The following is a 16,426-nucleotide window of genomic DNA, read 5'->3' as shown; positions in this document are numbered from 1 at the left end:
ACCTAGTGAGGAAACATACTGCCCATCTGAAAAAGAACTTCAGAGGGAGTGTGGTTTGAAAAGTCATATCAAATGTAGAAGGATTCAAAGTCCAGGAGAGTCTTACTCTAATTTGTTTCCCTGTGCATCTAACTTTTTATTGTGTCACCTTAATTTCTTTTGAAGCCACAAGTTGTTTTTCAAATCTCTTATTATCTGTGTATGTAGTAATTATATCTTCTTAAGATTCTATTTAAGAACTCAGTAAAATTAGGCAGCTGAAATAATTGGCTAAAGTTCAATGAAGCCCTTTTGGCACTCTGAGTTTGGAAAATAGCAAATAATAATGTAAAACATTTTGTGTGCATTTGTACGTACTCACTAACAATATTCTCCTGCTGTTTTGCAGGAGGAAAATGGAAGAAACGGAGATACTTTTAGTGAAACAGAATAAACCACTGAACAGGTAACTGAGATTAGTAGTTCTATATACATTTATTAAATAAGTTAATATTTGTAAAGGCCTAGAATAGTACATAACACATAGTAAATAGTATGTAGGTGTTTGCTGTTATTAAGTTCTTTTAAATGTACGTAAGCCCCAAATAAACCAATTATACAAACCAAAAATACGCAACAAAAGCAAACTCTCCTCCTAAAGCAAGTGTGAACATCATTGGTAAGTTCTGACATGGCCTCTCTATAGTCTGTTGTCCTGGCTCTGAGAAACGTAACTTTAAAACCTCTTTGAAACGTCTTAATCTTTGAGCACCCTAAGTCCTTGAGCACCCATTCATTTTTGTCTTTGACCTTCTAAGTGTCAGATTGGTTTCCAGTTTGAAACCAAACAAACTTCTTTGAAATTCTTGAAGACGTAGTTCCAGGGGAGCATAGCGTAGCTTCCAGGTGGCTACTGAAATGGCTGACAGTTACTAAAGATTGTGAGGATAGAGTTAAAAGCAGCAGCACCCTCATTTTCTGATGATGGCAGGTAATAACCTTGGAATAAGAAGCTCCAAAGTATCATGCCTGCTTAGGCACTAACTTCCTGTAATTGTAATAAAACTGTTGGCATTGCGGAGACCTACTGACACCTTCAGCAAACGTTAATAAGGGGCATATTACGTGTCCAGGTCCTCTGCTTGGTGATGGGATTTGACGTTGAATGGGTTATCTTTCTCCTCACTCCACTCCCATCTCTCTGGATCTTCACCAATTCCTGCCCAGATAGATGCTGTAGGTCCTGTCATCCGCCTCATCCCCAGCCTTGCTGTCTCTCCTGCCAGCTCCCCTTCAGCCTCTCAGCATCCCTTTATTCAGGGTGGGAAAAAATGCCAGAGATGGGGCTGAGAGTTGCATCTGGTAGTTAGACTTTTCTCTCATGGAATTCATGTTGCATCTTCCTCGGCCCTGACTTCTGCTTCATAATTTACATAGTTTATTTTAAATATGATGTTTTATGTTTTACCGTGTCTTCCTTCGGGGATTTTGGGATATTACCATTGACAGTTATGTTTCTGTTTCGGAGGTCTTGCAGCTGGCATTATTAGCTTGAGGGAGAGGTGGGGCACTGGGGGTGCGCTGAATATCTCCATGGCTTTCAGACCTTTTTATTGGAACCCCCAGGAGGAAATACCTGTTACCTTAGGGCCCAGTACACATATTTGTACATGTGAGTTTGTGGTTTCCTGAAGTATGCAAGCTGGGATAGAGTTTTTTAATTCGATCACTTTTTCTTTTCCCTTTTTCTCTCTTTTTATTGTTCATCATAACCAGCAAAGTGGATTTCTTAACCTGCTAGTCGGTTGTCTTTTGACAAGCTTGCAGTATTTCAGTGCTATGGTAGGGACGCATGGTTTCTTGCCCTTCTCCCCGTATTCTTCAGTAACTTCTACAGCTTTTTTTTACCCTTAAAAATGCCTCAAACCTGCCTTAACTTTATTCTTTATGGGCTGAGCTCTCTCCTTCCTTTTGTAATAAGCTTCTGTTTCTATTTTCTCACCTACTGTTCCCTTCTCAACTTTCTGTCTGAACTTGAACATTCTCCTCCTGATCAATATCTAAGAATCCTTTCGTTTACCATTTTGAATAAGATCAATCCTTCTGTGCTGTTAGATGCCTGATTATCTCTTGGTTGGTGCCATGGGTTGTAGAGAGACATCTGCTGGCCCAAGTGTAGTGTTGCATTGTTTTTCTGTGCTGAAGTTCATCACCTTGTCATTTTTTAGTACCTTAAACTTTCATAGTGTGCAAGTGAGCTTGTATATTGGAATGTGTTGAAGTCATCTACCTAATCTCTTCAAGCATTTTTAGCATTTAGCTCAACATCTAATTAATTGAAATGTAGTCATACATTATAACCCAGTTTAAGGAGCTGCAATCTAGTAGGGGAAAAGGATTTCATGGTAAAACCTGAGTCCTCACCTTCATGTATTTTTTAATGAGACTGCAAAATGACAGTTAAGTAAAGGTTTGGATCCATTTAAAACTTTTGGAAATGATAATTCACTCTTCCAAGATAAATGAGAACCGAATTTTTTTATTTGTATAAATTTGAAAGGTACAAGTGCAGTTTTGTTACATGGATATATTGTGTAGTAGTGAAGCCTGAGCTTTTAGTGTAACCATCACCTGAATAGTGTACATTGTACCCATTAAGTAATTTCTCATGCCTTACCCGCCTCCCACTGTCTCACCCTTCCAAGTCTCCAGTGATTGTTATTCCACACTCTTTGTCCACGTGCACACATATTTAGCTCCACTTATCATTGAGAACATGTAATATTTGACTTCTCACTTCTGAATATTTTCGCTTAAAATAATGACCTCTAGTTCCATCCATGTTGCAGTAGAAGACATTATTTCATTTTTTATGGCTGAGTAGTATTCCATTGTATATATCACATTTTCTTCATCCAGTCATCAGTTGATGGACACTTAGGTGGATTCCATAACTTTGCTTTAGTGAATAGTGCTGTGATAAACATATGAGTGCAGGTATCTTTTTATATAATGATTTAATTTTGGGGTGATATATACCCAGTAGTGGGATGGCTGTATCAAATGGTAGAAGAACGTAATTTTTAACTGGTGTAGGTTTGCAGCTTGGTTTCTTATGTGAGAGGTAGGGTTGGTGCTAGCTATAAAGCTAGTGCTGGAAAAAGACAAAATCTGAAATCTATTGCCTCTTTACTTTGAAACTCTAGTTAGATTATCACAGTGATCCTGTATCATCCTTGTCTTAGCAAAATTCTCACTGATTTCAGATGCAAGTTTATAAAGGAATTGCAATTATGTACATACATCTAAGATTTCTCCATAAATATGACAAATTTTAAAGATTATAATATGCAAAATTGTTCTTTTAAACAAAACTAAACCAATATTGACCTATCTTTCAGGGCTATTTCTAAAGCTAACAGGCAATAAACAAGATATTGTATCCCAATTTTCTGCTTTGAAAAGATCTCATTGGAGTAGTTGGTAGTTGTAGAAGTTTCTAAATGTTTTGTTATTGAAGCCAAGCTGAAGTTGCTCATTTGATTCTTTGACTATGTCCTGATTTCAATTATGATTAATGAAGCCTTTCTGTATCCTTAAATATAGCAGATCCACCAAAAATTTAGCCGAATATTAGTATTATAGATTAACATTTTCCTATATTTTACAATTATTTTTAATTACTTACAGTTATTTTTAAAGCACATTGCACAATTCGGATTACTTTGTTTTGTAGTATCCAGAGTTTGAAAGGATTGTGAGAAGATAATAAAGCAGACTTGAAGGCTGGTGGATGCCGCAGTGTATCTGTCAAAATTATTTGAAAAAGTCACTCTCTAGGATTTCATTTTGATTTCTTTTTTAATTTTCTAAGATTATTTTTAATGATCCATAATGTGTTTTTTTTCATTAGATAAATAGAACCCACACAATAATAAAGATTTTCTGATGTTTTCTTCTTAGCCTTACATTAGAGGACATGAATCCTGCTTTGGACATCTGTTCCTCAAATACGTTCATTCTTCTTTGACTCATCATTTACTTTGAAGGATAATTAAACCAGTCCAGTATTTTTTTTTTTTTTTTTTTTTTTTTTTTTTTTTTTGAGAGGGAGTCTCACACTGTCGCCTGGGCTGGAGTGCAATGGCACAGTCTTGGCTCACTGCAACCTTCACTTCCTGGGTTCAAGAAATTCTCCTGCCTCAGCCTCCTGAGTAGCTGGCATTACAGGTGCCCACCACCACACCCAGCTAATTTTTTGTATTTTTAGTAGAGACGGGGTTTCACCATCTTGGCCAGGCTGGTCTCGAACTCCTGACCCCGTGATCTGCCTGCCTCAGCTTCCAAAGTGCTGGAATTACAGGCGCGAGCCACCACACCTGGCCAACCAGTCCAGTATTCTACAGTCTTGTGCATTTATAGCATTTGGGTTAGGAAACAATTAGTGCATCATCTCTTCCTAGAAAAGAGTCTAGAAAGGCCCAAGGTGATGCAGTAGTACTTTCCTGGCAGTGACATCATTTCGAAGCAGCTGAAAGCCAGTCCTAGGAAAATGACTGAGGGGTTAGACTAGTAGTAGGTGATCTGGAGCCCTCTATAAATTGAGGAAAAACAAAAAGAGAATAATCATAGAGAGCTAATTAAAAATCCTGTCTTGGAAAAACTAAATAAGCAGCTCCTGTATAAGAGCCACAAAGACATACTCTTTTTGCCTTTCCCAAGGTAGCAATGTGCTATGTAGCTCGACATCACCAGTGTCCTGAAACTGCCCCAACGTTGATCTTGCATTTGCCATTGAACTGAGTTCATTCTCTTTCCTTTTGCCTTTTGAAACACCCTACTACTTGTTCTCATGTCTCTCTGATTATTTCTTCCAAGTAATTTTATAAGCTGCACTAAAACTTGGGTTAGCAATGGGTATTTTTCCCCCCATTTCATTCTTGGTTGATGAACTCAAAGTATTATCTCAGCATAGGCAGAGTCAGGTGCTTGGGAAGTGGTATTAAAGAGATTTCAGATAAATACTTCAAAGCCACTTCATTGGAATCCCCAATTTAAAAAAAGTTAAGAAATCATAAAACGAGTCTTTAACTAGATTTTGGTGGTTGTCATTTGGAAGAAATTCTAAGCGTGAATTCCAGCCTGTTTCCTGATTTCCTGTTGTCCTTATTTACTCCTAGTACGTGGTACATGACTGGAATCCAGTAGAAAAGCCGCAGGATGTGTATTTTAGTCCCTACAGCCAACAGCTTTGAGAATGTACAGAAAAGGAGGCTAAATCCTTGCCCCTGCTGTGGCTTCAGTTCATAAGCTTTTGTCTCTTCTCTGTTCCATTTCAAAAGCTAAAGCTAAGTGTCACAGGACAAGATTGTAGTGGCTTCAGAGAATGGTAGGCTTGAGAAAAAGACTATTGATGATTCAAGGGGATAAATTATGGTAGAAATTTAAACAGTATTTGGGGACATAAAATATTGTTTTTGAGTTTAGTAACCCCAAACAAGAAGAAAAACATGTATTTAAAAAAAAATTTATATTTTTCCCATTTTTTTCTGGCCATTTTTCTTTATTCATTTTCTGAGAGGGAAATAGAAGTGAAAATAGAAACTATTATTTCTTTTTTCAAGACACCCAGGTTGATCATGAAAAGTGTAAGAGGTCACCATCAGGTAGCTAAGCACTTCTTTTAAACCTATGAATAAAGGAAAAAACACAAGATGTTAAATAGTAAGTGTGTTATGGTTGCTAGTTTTGAACTTCAGTGCTTAACAATGTCAAAGTCAAAGTGTTCCTGTATTGCTATGAAATAATGTATCAATACATACAGAGTAGCTACTATTGTTGCCACATGCAAAGAAAAGACAGCACACTCAGTAAATTCTTTTAGTTGTGTTTCTTATAGTTAAGGAATGTTGATCTATTTTATGTTTTTGTGGTGTAACTTAATGTGGCAAAGAAAACAATCATGTTAATAACATTTTGCGAGTATTTCCCATATGCCAGGCATTGACTGAAAAACATAAGGGTAAGTACTACAGGTACTATCATTCCAGTTTTATAGAACGTGCATGCTATAAGAAAGACAAAGTTATATTAGTGTATGAATGAACACCATTACCTACCCCTGTTGGGAATCAATGATGATAATCTCATTAGAATATTGTGCTAATTGACTGCAAATAATATGTCAGCAATATTTACAGCTTTAAAAAGCTTTTGGTTTTACGTGGTTGATTAGCAGGGATGGCATTACACGGAAAATACAACTAGGTTATAGTAGTATTAAAAATAACTCAGGTTTTTCTAAGTTTGAAACATTAATATTTTTGATAACAGTTTTTAAGAAAACTCTTGCAATTTACAGTGCATTGTTTGTTCCTCAGAGATAGACTAGTGTAATTTTTTAAAAAGTAGGGCCAGGTGTGGTGGCTCAAACCTGTAATCCCACCACTTTGGGAGGCTGAAGTGGGTGGATCACCTGAGGTCAGGAGTTCAAGATCAGCCTGGCCAACATGGTGAAACCCTGTCTTTACTAAAAATACAAAAATTAGCCAGCCATAGTGGCCTGTGCCTGTAATCCCAGCTCAGGAGACTGAGGCAGGAGAATCACATGAACCTGGGAGGCAGAGGTTGCAGTGAGCTGAGACTGTGCCACTGCACTCCAGCCTGGGCAGCAGAGTGTCTCAAAAAAAAAAAAAAAAAAAAAAAAAAAAAAAAAGTAGCATTCCCATTTGAAATGTGTACAATCAACATAATATGCCCACATCAGTATTTCAGGTATGCCTACACCAATGAATGGGAAAAAATATATACAGAAGTGGAATTGCTGGATCATATGGTAGCAATTTTTTATTTCTGGAGGAACCTCCATGCTGTTTTCCGTAACAGCTGCATTTTACATTCTCACCAATAGTGTAAAAGGGTTCCAATTTCTCCATATCCCACCACTATTTATCTTTTGTTTTTGTTTTTCTAATAGGCATCCTAAAAGGTGTGAGGTGATATGTTAAGATTTTGATTTGCATTTCTCTTAAGATTAGTGATGTTGAGTACCTTTTCATGTACCCAATGGCCATTTGTATGCTTTTTTAAAAATGTCTATTCTGTTGGGCCCAGTGGCTCACGCCTGTAATCCCAGCACTTTGGGAGGCCAAGGCGGGTGGATCACTTGAGGTCAGGAGTTCAAGACCAGCCTGGCCAATGTGGTGAAACAATGTCTCTACTAAAATACAAAAATTAGCCGGGCGTGGTGGGGAACGCTTGTAATCCCAGCTACTTGGGAGGCTGAGGCAGGAGAATCACTTGAACCCAGGAGACGGAGGTTGCAGTGAGCAGAGGTTGCACCATTGTACTCCTGCCTGGGTGACAGGAGCGAAACTTCATCTCAAACAACAACAACAACAACAACAAAGTCTATTCAAGGCTGGGTGTGGTGGCTCATGCCTGTAATCCCAACACTTTGGGAGGCCGAGGTGGGTGTATCACTTGAGACCAGGAGTTCAAGACTAGCCTGGGCAACATAGCAAAACCCCATCTCTACTAAAAATACAAAAATTAGCTGGGCATGGTGGTGCACACCTGTGATCCCGGCTACTCGGGAACCTGGGAGGCAGAGGTTGCAATGAGCTGAGATTGCACCACTACACTCCAGCCTGGGTGAGACCTTGTCTCAAAAAAAAAAAAAAAAAAGTCTATTCATTTAAAAATGTCTTTGCCCATTTTTAAATCAAGTTCTTTTGTTGTTGTTGTTTGGCTTGTTTGTTTGCTGTTGAGTTGTAGGAGTTCATTATATATTTTAGATATTAATTCTTTACCAGATATGTGGTTTGCTAATATTTTCTCCCATTCCGTAGGTTGCCTTTCGCTTTGTTGATTGTTTTTTCCTTTGCTGTACAGAGCTTTTCAGCTTGATGTCATCCCACTTGTGTATTTTTGTGTATTTTTGCTTTCATTGCCTGTGCTTCGGTGTCATATTCATGAAATCATTGCCTAGACCAGTGTCAGGAAGTTTTCCCCTATGTTTTCTCCTAGGAGTTTTATAGATTCAGGTCTTATGTTTAAATCATTAATCCAGCCAGGCACGGTGGGTCACGCCTGTAATCCCAGCACTTTGGCAGGCCAAGGTGGGTGGATCACTTGAGTTTAGGAGTTCGAGACCAGCCTAGCCAATATGGTGAAACTCTATCTCTACTAAAAATACAAAAATAATAATAATAATAAAATAAAATAGCTGGGCACAGTGGCGGCTGCCTGTGACCCCAGCTACTCAGGAGGCTGAGGCACGAGAATTGCTTGAATCTGGGAGGTGGAGGTTGCAGTGAGCCGAGATCATGCCACTGCACTCTAGACTGGGTGACAGTGAGACTATATCTCCAAAAAAAAAAAAAAATCATTAATCCATTTTGAGTTGGTTTTCTGTATGGTGTAAGATAAGGTCTTACAAGAAGACCTGTATTATAACAAGAAGCAGCTTGTTATAAATTACCCTGTCTCAGGTATTTCTTCACAGCAGTGCAAGAACAGACTAATACAACCTCATCTAACATAGTTGTGGCTCACAGTTCTGGAGGCTGTACAGGAAGCATAGTGGCTTCTGCTTCTGGGGAGGCCGCAGGAAACTTAAAATTGTGGCAGAAGTCAAAGGGAAAGCAGGCATGTCTTACATGGTCGGAGCAGAAGAAAGAGCAGTGGGGACAGAGGAGTGCCACAGGCTGTTAAATGACCAGACCTCACAAGAACTCAGTCACTATTACGAGAACGGCACCAAGGGGAAATCCACCCCAGTGATCCAATCACCTCCCACCAGATCCTGCCTCCAACATTGTGGATTACATTTCAACATGAGATTTGGATGGAGACACAGATCCAAACCGTATCATTCCACCCGTGGCCCCTCCCAAATCTCATGTCCTTCTAACTTTGCAAAACCCAATCATGCCTTCCCAACAGTTCCTCAAAGTCTTGACTTTTTTTCCAGCATGACCTCCAAAATCCAAAGTCTCATCTGAGACAAGGCAAGTCCCTTCTGCTCATGAGCCTGGAAAATAACAAACAAGTTAGTTATTTTCAAGATACAATGGAGGTACAGGCATTGAGTAAATACTTCCATTCCAAAAGGGAGAAATTGGCCAAAAGAAAGGGGCTACAGGCCTCATGCAAGTCTGAAACCCAGCAGGGCAGTCATTAAATCTTAAAGCTCCAGAATAATCTCCTTTAACTAAGTCTCACATTCAGGACACAGTGATGCAAGGGGTAGGCTCACAAGGCCTTGGGCAGCTCTGCCCCTGTGGCTTTGCAGGATTCAGCCCCTGTGGCTGCTCTCAAGGGCTGGTGTTGAATGTGTATGGCTTTTCCAGGTGCGGGGTGCAAGCTGCCAGTGGATCTACCATTCTGGGGTCTGGAGGACAGTGGCCCTCTTCTCACTGCTCCACTAGGCAGTGCTCCAGTGGGGACACTGTATAGGGGCTCCAATCTTACATTTCCCCTCCACACTGCCCTAATGGAGGCTCTCCATAAGGGCTCTATCCCCACAGCAGACTTCTGCCTGGACATCCAGGCTTTTCTGTATATCCTCTGAAATCTAGGTGGAGGCTCCTGAGCCTCATTCAGTCTTGCACTCTGTGTACCCACAGGCTTAACACCACATGGAAGCTGCCAAGGCTTATGGCTTACATCCTCTGGAGCAGTGGCCTGAGCTATACCTGGGCCCCTTTGAGCCATGGCTAGAGCTGGAGCTGCTGGGATGCAGGGAGCAGTTCTCATGGCTGTGCAGGGCAGCTGGGCCTGACCCACGAAACCTTTCAGTCTTCCTAGGCCTTTGGGCCTGTGATGAGAGGGGCTGCCATGAAGTTCTCTGAAATACTATCAAGGCCTTTTCTCCATTGTCTTGGCTATCAGCACTTGTCTTTCTTTTAGCTTGAATTGCTCTCCTGAAAATGGGCTTTTCTTTTCTGCCACATGGCCAGGATGCAAATTTTCTAAACTTTGGAAACTCTGCTTTTCTTTTATAAAAAAGTTCAAATTACAGGTCATTTCTTTGCTTACACACGTGAGCAGCCAGGCCATGTCTTGAATACTTCACTGCTTAGAAATTTCTTCCATCAGATACCCTAAATCATCACTTTGAAGTTCAAAGTTCCACAGATCCATAGAGCAAGGACACATTGCAGCCAGGCTGTTTGCTAAAGCATAGCTTTACTCCAATTCTCAGTAAGTTTCCCATATTCACCTGAGACCTCCTCAGCCTGGACTTCATTGTCCATATCACTATCAGCATTTTGGTCACAACAATTCAAGTCTCTAGGAAGTTCCAAACTTTTCCCTCATCTTCCTGTTTTCTTCTGAGCCCTCCAAACTGTTCCAACCTCTGCCTGTTACCCAGTTTCAAAGCTGCTTCCACATTGTCAGGTATCATTATAGCAATGCCCCTTTTCTTGGTACTAATTTTCTGTTAGTCCATTCTTGAATTTCTATAAAGAAATACCTGAGACTGGGTAATTTATAAAGAAAAGAGGTTTAATTAGCTCACATTTCTGCAGGCTGTACAGGAAGCATAGAAGCTTCTGCTTCTGGGAAGGCCTTAGGAAACTTACAATCATGGCAGAAGTCAGAATGAAAACAGGCACATCTTACATGGCCAAGATATGGAGCGAGAGTTGGGGAGGAAGGTACCACACACTTTTAAATGAGCAGATCTCACCAGAACTCACTCACTCACTATCATGAGAACAGCACCAACAGAGAAATGTGCCCGCATGATTGAGTCACCTCCCACCAGGCACCACCTCTAACATTTAGGATTACAGTTTGATATGAGATTTGGGGATACAGATCCAAACCATAACAAAATCCAATTTGATTATGTTGCATGTGGATATTCAGTTGTCTGAGCACCATTTGTGGAAGAGATTATCCTTCCCTGATGTATGTGTATTTTTGGTACCCTTGCCAAAGATCAGTTAACTGTTTATCTGTGGGTTTATTTCTGGGCTCTATATTCTGTTCCACTGGTCTATAAATCTGTTTTAATGCCATTGCTGTACTGTTAAAGTTACTGTAAATTTGTAATACATTTAGAAATCAGGAAGTATGATGCCTCCAAATTTGTTCTTTCTCAAGTTTGTGTTTGACTACTTGGAGTCCTTTGTTGTTCCATATGAATCTTAGGATTTTTAAAAAAAATTTTGTAGAAAATACCATTAGGATTTTAGTGGGGATTGCATTGTGTCTGCAGATTGCTTTGGACAGTATGGATATTTTACCAGTAGTAGGTCTTTCAATCCATGAACATGGGCTTTCTTCCCCTTTATTTGTGTTTTCTTCAATTTCTTTTATTAATCTTATGTAGTTCTCAGTGTAGAAATATTTTATCTCTTTGGTTAAGTTTATTCCTAAGCATTTTATTCTTTTTGATGCTATTGCACATGGGACCCAGCAATCTCACTTCCGAGTATATATCCAAACACATGCACACGTATGTTTATTGCGGCACTACTCACAATAGCAAAGACTTGGAACCAACCCATATGTCCAACAATGATAGACTGGATTAAGAAAATGTGGTACATACACAGCATGGAATACTATGCAGCCATAATAAATGATGAGTTCATGTCCTTTGTAGGGACATGGATGAAGCTGAAAACCATCATTCTCAGCAAACTATCACAAGGACAAAAAAACCAAACACCGCATGTTCTCACTCATAGGTGGGAATTGAACAATGAGAACACTTGGACACAGGAAGGGGAACATCGCACACCGGGGCCTGTTGTGGGGTGGGGGGAGGGGGAAGGGATAGCATTAGGAGATATACCTAATGTAAATGACAAGTTAATGGGTGCAGCACACCAACATGGCACATGTATACATATGTAACAAACCTGCACGTTGTGCACCTGTGCCCTAGAACTTGAAGTATAATAAAAAAATAAAATAATTGAAATCAGGATCTTGAAGAGATGTTAACATTCTCACATTCATTGAGCATTATTCACAATAACCAAGATATGGAAACAACCTAAACATTCATTGATGGATGAATGGATAAAGAAAATGTGGTATATACATACAGTGGAACACTATTCAGCATTAAAAAAAGGACATCTGCCGCATGCGACAATGTGAATGAGCCTGGAGGCTTTCTGCTAAGTGAAATAAGCCAGTCTCAGAAGGACAAATAGTGCATGATTCCACTTCTGTGAGGCATCAAAAATAATCAAACTCATAGAAACAGAATAGAATGATGGTTGCCAGTGGCTTGGAAGAGAGGGAAATGAGGAGTTGCTGTTCAATGAGTGTATATTTTCAGTTATACAAGATGAATAAGTTCTATAAGTTTGCTGTACAACACTGTGCCTGTAGTTAACAATACTGTATTGTGTAGTTAAAATTTTGTGGAGAGGGCAGATCTCATATTAAGTGTTCTTACCATAATAAAATAAAATGCTCTGTAAAAGTAATAATAATTGGAAAAAATAAATCCAGCATCTCTGGTGGAGGGAGCAAATAAATACATATCTATAATCAATTTTCAGTTTACTACCTTAATGAATGGGAATGTTAGCATGGGTAATCAAAAGCTTTCTTTTCATTGTAAGTTATTTTCTTGTTTAGTTTTTTTGCTTTAGATTCTTTGTTTTTGAGAGTGAATAGCTGCTGGCATTGGATTTGGAATAGCTTAGTATGCATTTGTGAAAGACAGGAATCTCCTTATAATTTAAGGTATGTTCTAAATACTGCCCCCAAATTAAAATTAATACATAGTTAATTTTATTTCCATTGTAAATTGAAATTCATAAGCCTATTCTTAAAACTATAAACTCCAGGACACAGCAAGCAGTTAACACTTGAATCTGTCTTGGCAAGTTCTCCTGTCTTCCCTCCTTCACTATTCCAGCCCCCCCCCCCATTTTTGTTTTTTTTTTTTTGGAGACAGAGTCTCACTCTGTCACCCAGGCTGGAGGGCAGTGGCACCATCATGACTCAGCTCACTGCAGCCTTAACCACCTAGGCTCGGGTGATCCTCCCAGCTCAGCCTCCGAAGTAGCTGGGGTTACAGATATGCATCACTATGCCCGACTAATTTCTTTGTATTTTTTGTAGAGACAGGGTTTTGCCATGTTGTACAGACTGGTCTCAAACTCCTGGACTCAAACCATCCACCCGCCTTGGCCTCTCTAAATGCTGGGCTTACAAGGTGTGAGCCAGCATGCGCCCTTCACCCTCCTTTTAAAGTGAAATTTGTGTAAGACTTAGATCAAGGATATTTGGAGGAGAAGATAAAGTCACAAAACAAGTAACCATTTAAATTTGGAGAAGGGAGGAAGGTTAGAGGACAGCTACCTTAAGATTTTCAATTTACAGACAAGGCAGCTGAGTCTCCAAGCTGATAAGAATTGCACAAGGCCACAGAGCTATTAAAGAGCAAACCTTTTACTGACAAATGAGTAGTACTTATTCAACACAAGTTTCATAATTTTGAAAAATGAATGTTAAACCTCAATCTTTTTTGTTTTTAAATACCCAACTTGGAAAGTATTTGTCTTAGGAAAATGTAGTGGAAAGCAAAACCTACTCATACCCAGTTCACACTATTTTTCCACTCTGCTAGATTGAGGGCAGCCTGCCATGTGTACAGATAGGAAAGGAAGAGAGAGGCCCACTCTTTGCCTCAATGACAATGAAGGTTTTATGGGATAATTTTTAAAACTGCAGCTACTTCCTTCTCTAACAGTAGTTGCTCCCTGAGAAGTTCCCTGTCCTTCTCAGCTGAGTGTACCTTTATTCAACTCAGAGAACAACTCCCCTAATTCCTATATTCTAGGCAGGCCTCTGCCAGATTGCTTTAACAAACAAAATGCTATTCTCCACATTATTTTCTCCTGAGTAGATACAGTTTTCATATTAACCATGAGCATATGACATTAGTGCGTGACACTAGCTCAGGCTGCAGTTCTACCCTTGATTCCCATCCCCTGCCCCATAAGCCATTCAGCTTCCCAATTAAAAAAAAATTCTCATTCCCACAACCAGACACTACTCTCTTCTGATGATCTTAAAAATGAATCCTCTTGGTCCCAGGTGCAGCTAATGAAACAGGGTAAATGGGGCAGGGAAAATGAACATCATCACCCAAAAAAGTCCCAGCATGTTAATACCACTTGCAAAATGTGTCATATTAATTAAGTGCAGACATTACTACTCTTTTGTCCAAAAGCTGTATATTTCTTAGAAGCTGATAGACTAGATAGGTACATACTTGAATCATCCTTTTATTTTTTTTAAAACTACAGAGAATCTGTCCCAGCCCATGTCAAAATATTGGTTTTAAACACAAAGAATACTTGGTAGAAATAAACGGTTTAATCTGTTTATTGAAAGAAATTACCTAAATATATCTAAAAATAACTTACAGTTTTACAGTGATGAATAGTAAAATCATATTTCCTGCTTCTTGAATGACATTCACACTGGCATGTAGACAGTATTATTCAATGAGAAATTTTATTTTCACAGCACTCTACTTTAACTGTATTTTCCAAAGGAATATTAAACTTTCATTGTCTTAAGTTTAGTAAGTTATTTGGAGAATGTATATACAAGCAAATTATGGTAAAGCCTTGTCACAGTCTACTTACTCCTCGGATTTTGTCTTTTTTTTTTTTTTTTTTTTTTGACATGGAGTCTTGCTGTCACCTGGGCTGGAGTGCAGTGGCACGATCTTGGCTCACTGCAACCTCAGCCTCCCGGGTTCAAGTGATTCTCCTGCCTCAGCCTCCTGAGTAGCTGGGATTACAGGCATGCGCCACCACGCCCGGCTAATTTTTGCATTTTTAGTAGAGACGGGGTTTTACCATGTTGGCCAGACTGGTCTCAAACTCCTAATCTCATGTGATCCACCCAGCCCAGCCTCCCAAAGTGCTGGGATTACAGGCGTGAGCCACTGCACCTGGCCAGATTTTGTCCTGATTATCTGCATATTTCATTGTGTTTTTAAATAATACCAAATTATTCTAATAATTTAATTCTGCACATCACAATGTGCTGCCCATCATGATACATTAATTTTTAAAGATTTTTAAAAAATGTTTGAAAGATGCTATGTTTGTTTAGCCACAGGGCATTTTCATTAGCAAAATATCAAATTATGTGGCCAAGATATATTGGCAGATGAAGACCTAAATATTATTTGTCCTTCAGTTGCAGGATTTATTTGCACTGGCCATTTTAACTCACATATGAGAGACACAGTGCTTACTGTGTTTACCCAGCACTTAAATGACATTTAAAAAATAAGGTTCTTACTCGTGGACTCAATTCCTAGGAAAGGTAACCATGCTACCAAAAATAGTGTTGATTTTTACTGATTTTACTATCTGTCTAGGCCCTATCTATAGGACTTATTATATAACCTGAAGACAAGGGTGGATAGATTAGAGGAATAAGAAATTTTTTGGCACATATCTTTTCAAATTTTTTCTGAAACACACTGGTACACTTGCCACAGTGTACATTATACCTGAGATTTATTTGGGTTCTATTCAAAACCAATGAGGAGAGTAGCACAAGTGGGTGCGAAGAAAGAGGCACCCTTAGGAGCTCTGTCTAGCCAGACTAGCAGCAATCGCCCCTGTGACAGGATTCACTGCTTTGGGGGAGATAAGACCTGGAAGATGTGTTAGAAATGATTGGCTCATACAAAAGGTTTAAGAACAAACACCTGAGAATGAATTCCTTTTAACTTTGAAATAAATAAGAGTTAGATTCAGTACAGAAAAGTAGAAACCCACTCAATTGCGTTCTTACATGTTTTCTAGAGAAGGAAGAAAGAGATGGAGTTTGAATGAATTTGCTAAGAACTGTGTTCAGAATGCATTAGGGTATCAAAGTGGAAAAGAGGCTATCTGTAGCATAGACTATGGGCTATACTTGAGCAGCAGGCGAAATGAGGACAGACAGCAAAGCACAGGCAGTAATGTTTCCTTTATGTGTTTTTTCCCTTTTCTCTCCAGTGTGAGTCTTACTCTCCATTATGGATGATCGTGGCATTAACTGTTAAGGGTACGATACAGTTGGGATTAGGATTCTGGACCCAGACTTCCTGGGTTCAGATACTGGCTCTGCTGCTTAGGCAACTGACTTAATTTCTTAGATTTTTTATCTGGAAAACAAGGATAATATTAGTATCTACCTCCATGGGATTATTAAGGGGATAAAATGCGTTAATGATGTATAAAATACTTAAAATACTACCAGCACAAAATAAGCACTCAATATGTGTTAACTATTATATGACTGTATTTCATGGATTTTTTTTTTATTTTCTCAAATTTTATCCTCTCCCCATAACCCCTCATGTGGGGAGAGTAGACACCACACTGGGTGAATGAATGAATAATGACTTGCATGATATCTTTAGAATTGTTGATTATTAATGTAAATGCATCTT

General features: G+C 39.2%; 1 long non-coding RNA gene across 6 annotated transcripts in view; it reads left to right on the top strand.

Annotated features, from left to right (window-relative positions):
- LOC100939643 (uncharacterized) overlaps window positions 1-16,426 on the top strand; it is a 228,082-nt gene that overhangs the window by 124,189 nt on the left and 87,467 nt on the right. For all 6 annotated transcript variants that reach the window (XR_010140754.1, XR_008527589.2, XR_655462.3 and 3 more), the window contains one exon: window positions 389-445. This is a non-coding gene — a long non-coding RNA (uncharacterized LOC100939643). The remainder of the gene's footprint in view (window positions 1-388; window positions 446-16,426) is intronic.

This window comes from Pongo abelii, chromosome 6 (genome assembly GCF_028885655.2).
Source record: "Pongo abelii isolate AG06213 chromosome 6, NHGRI_mPonAbe1-v2.0_pri, whole genome shotgun sequence".
Classification (NCBI taxonomy): domain Eukaryota; kingdom Metazoa; phylum Chordata; class Mammalia; order Primates; family Hominidae; genus Pongo; species Pongo abelii.
The sequence above is the reverse complement of the archived record's forward strand: the minus strand, read 5'-3'. Positions and strand labels throughout refer to the sequence as shown.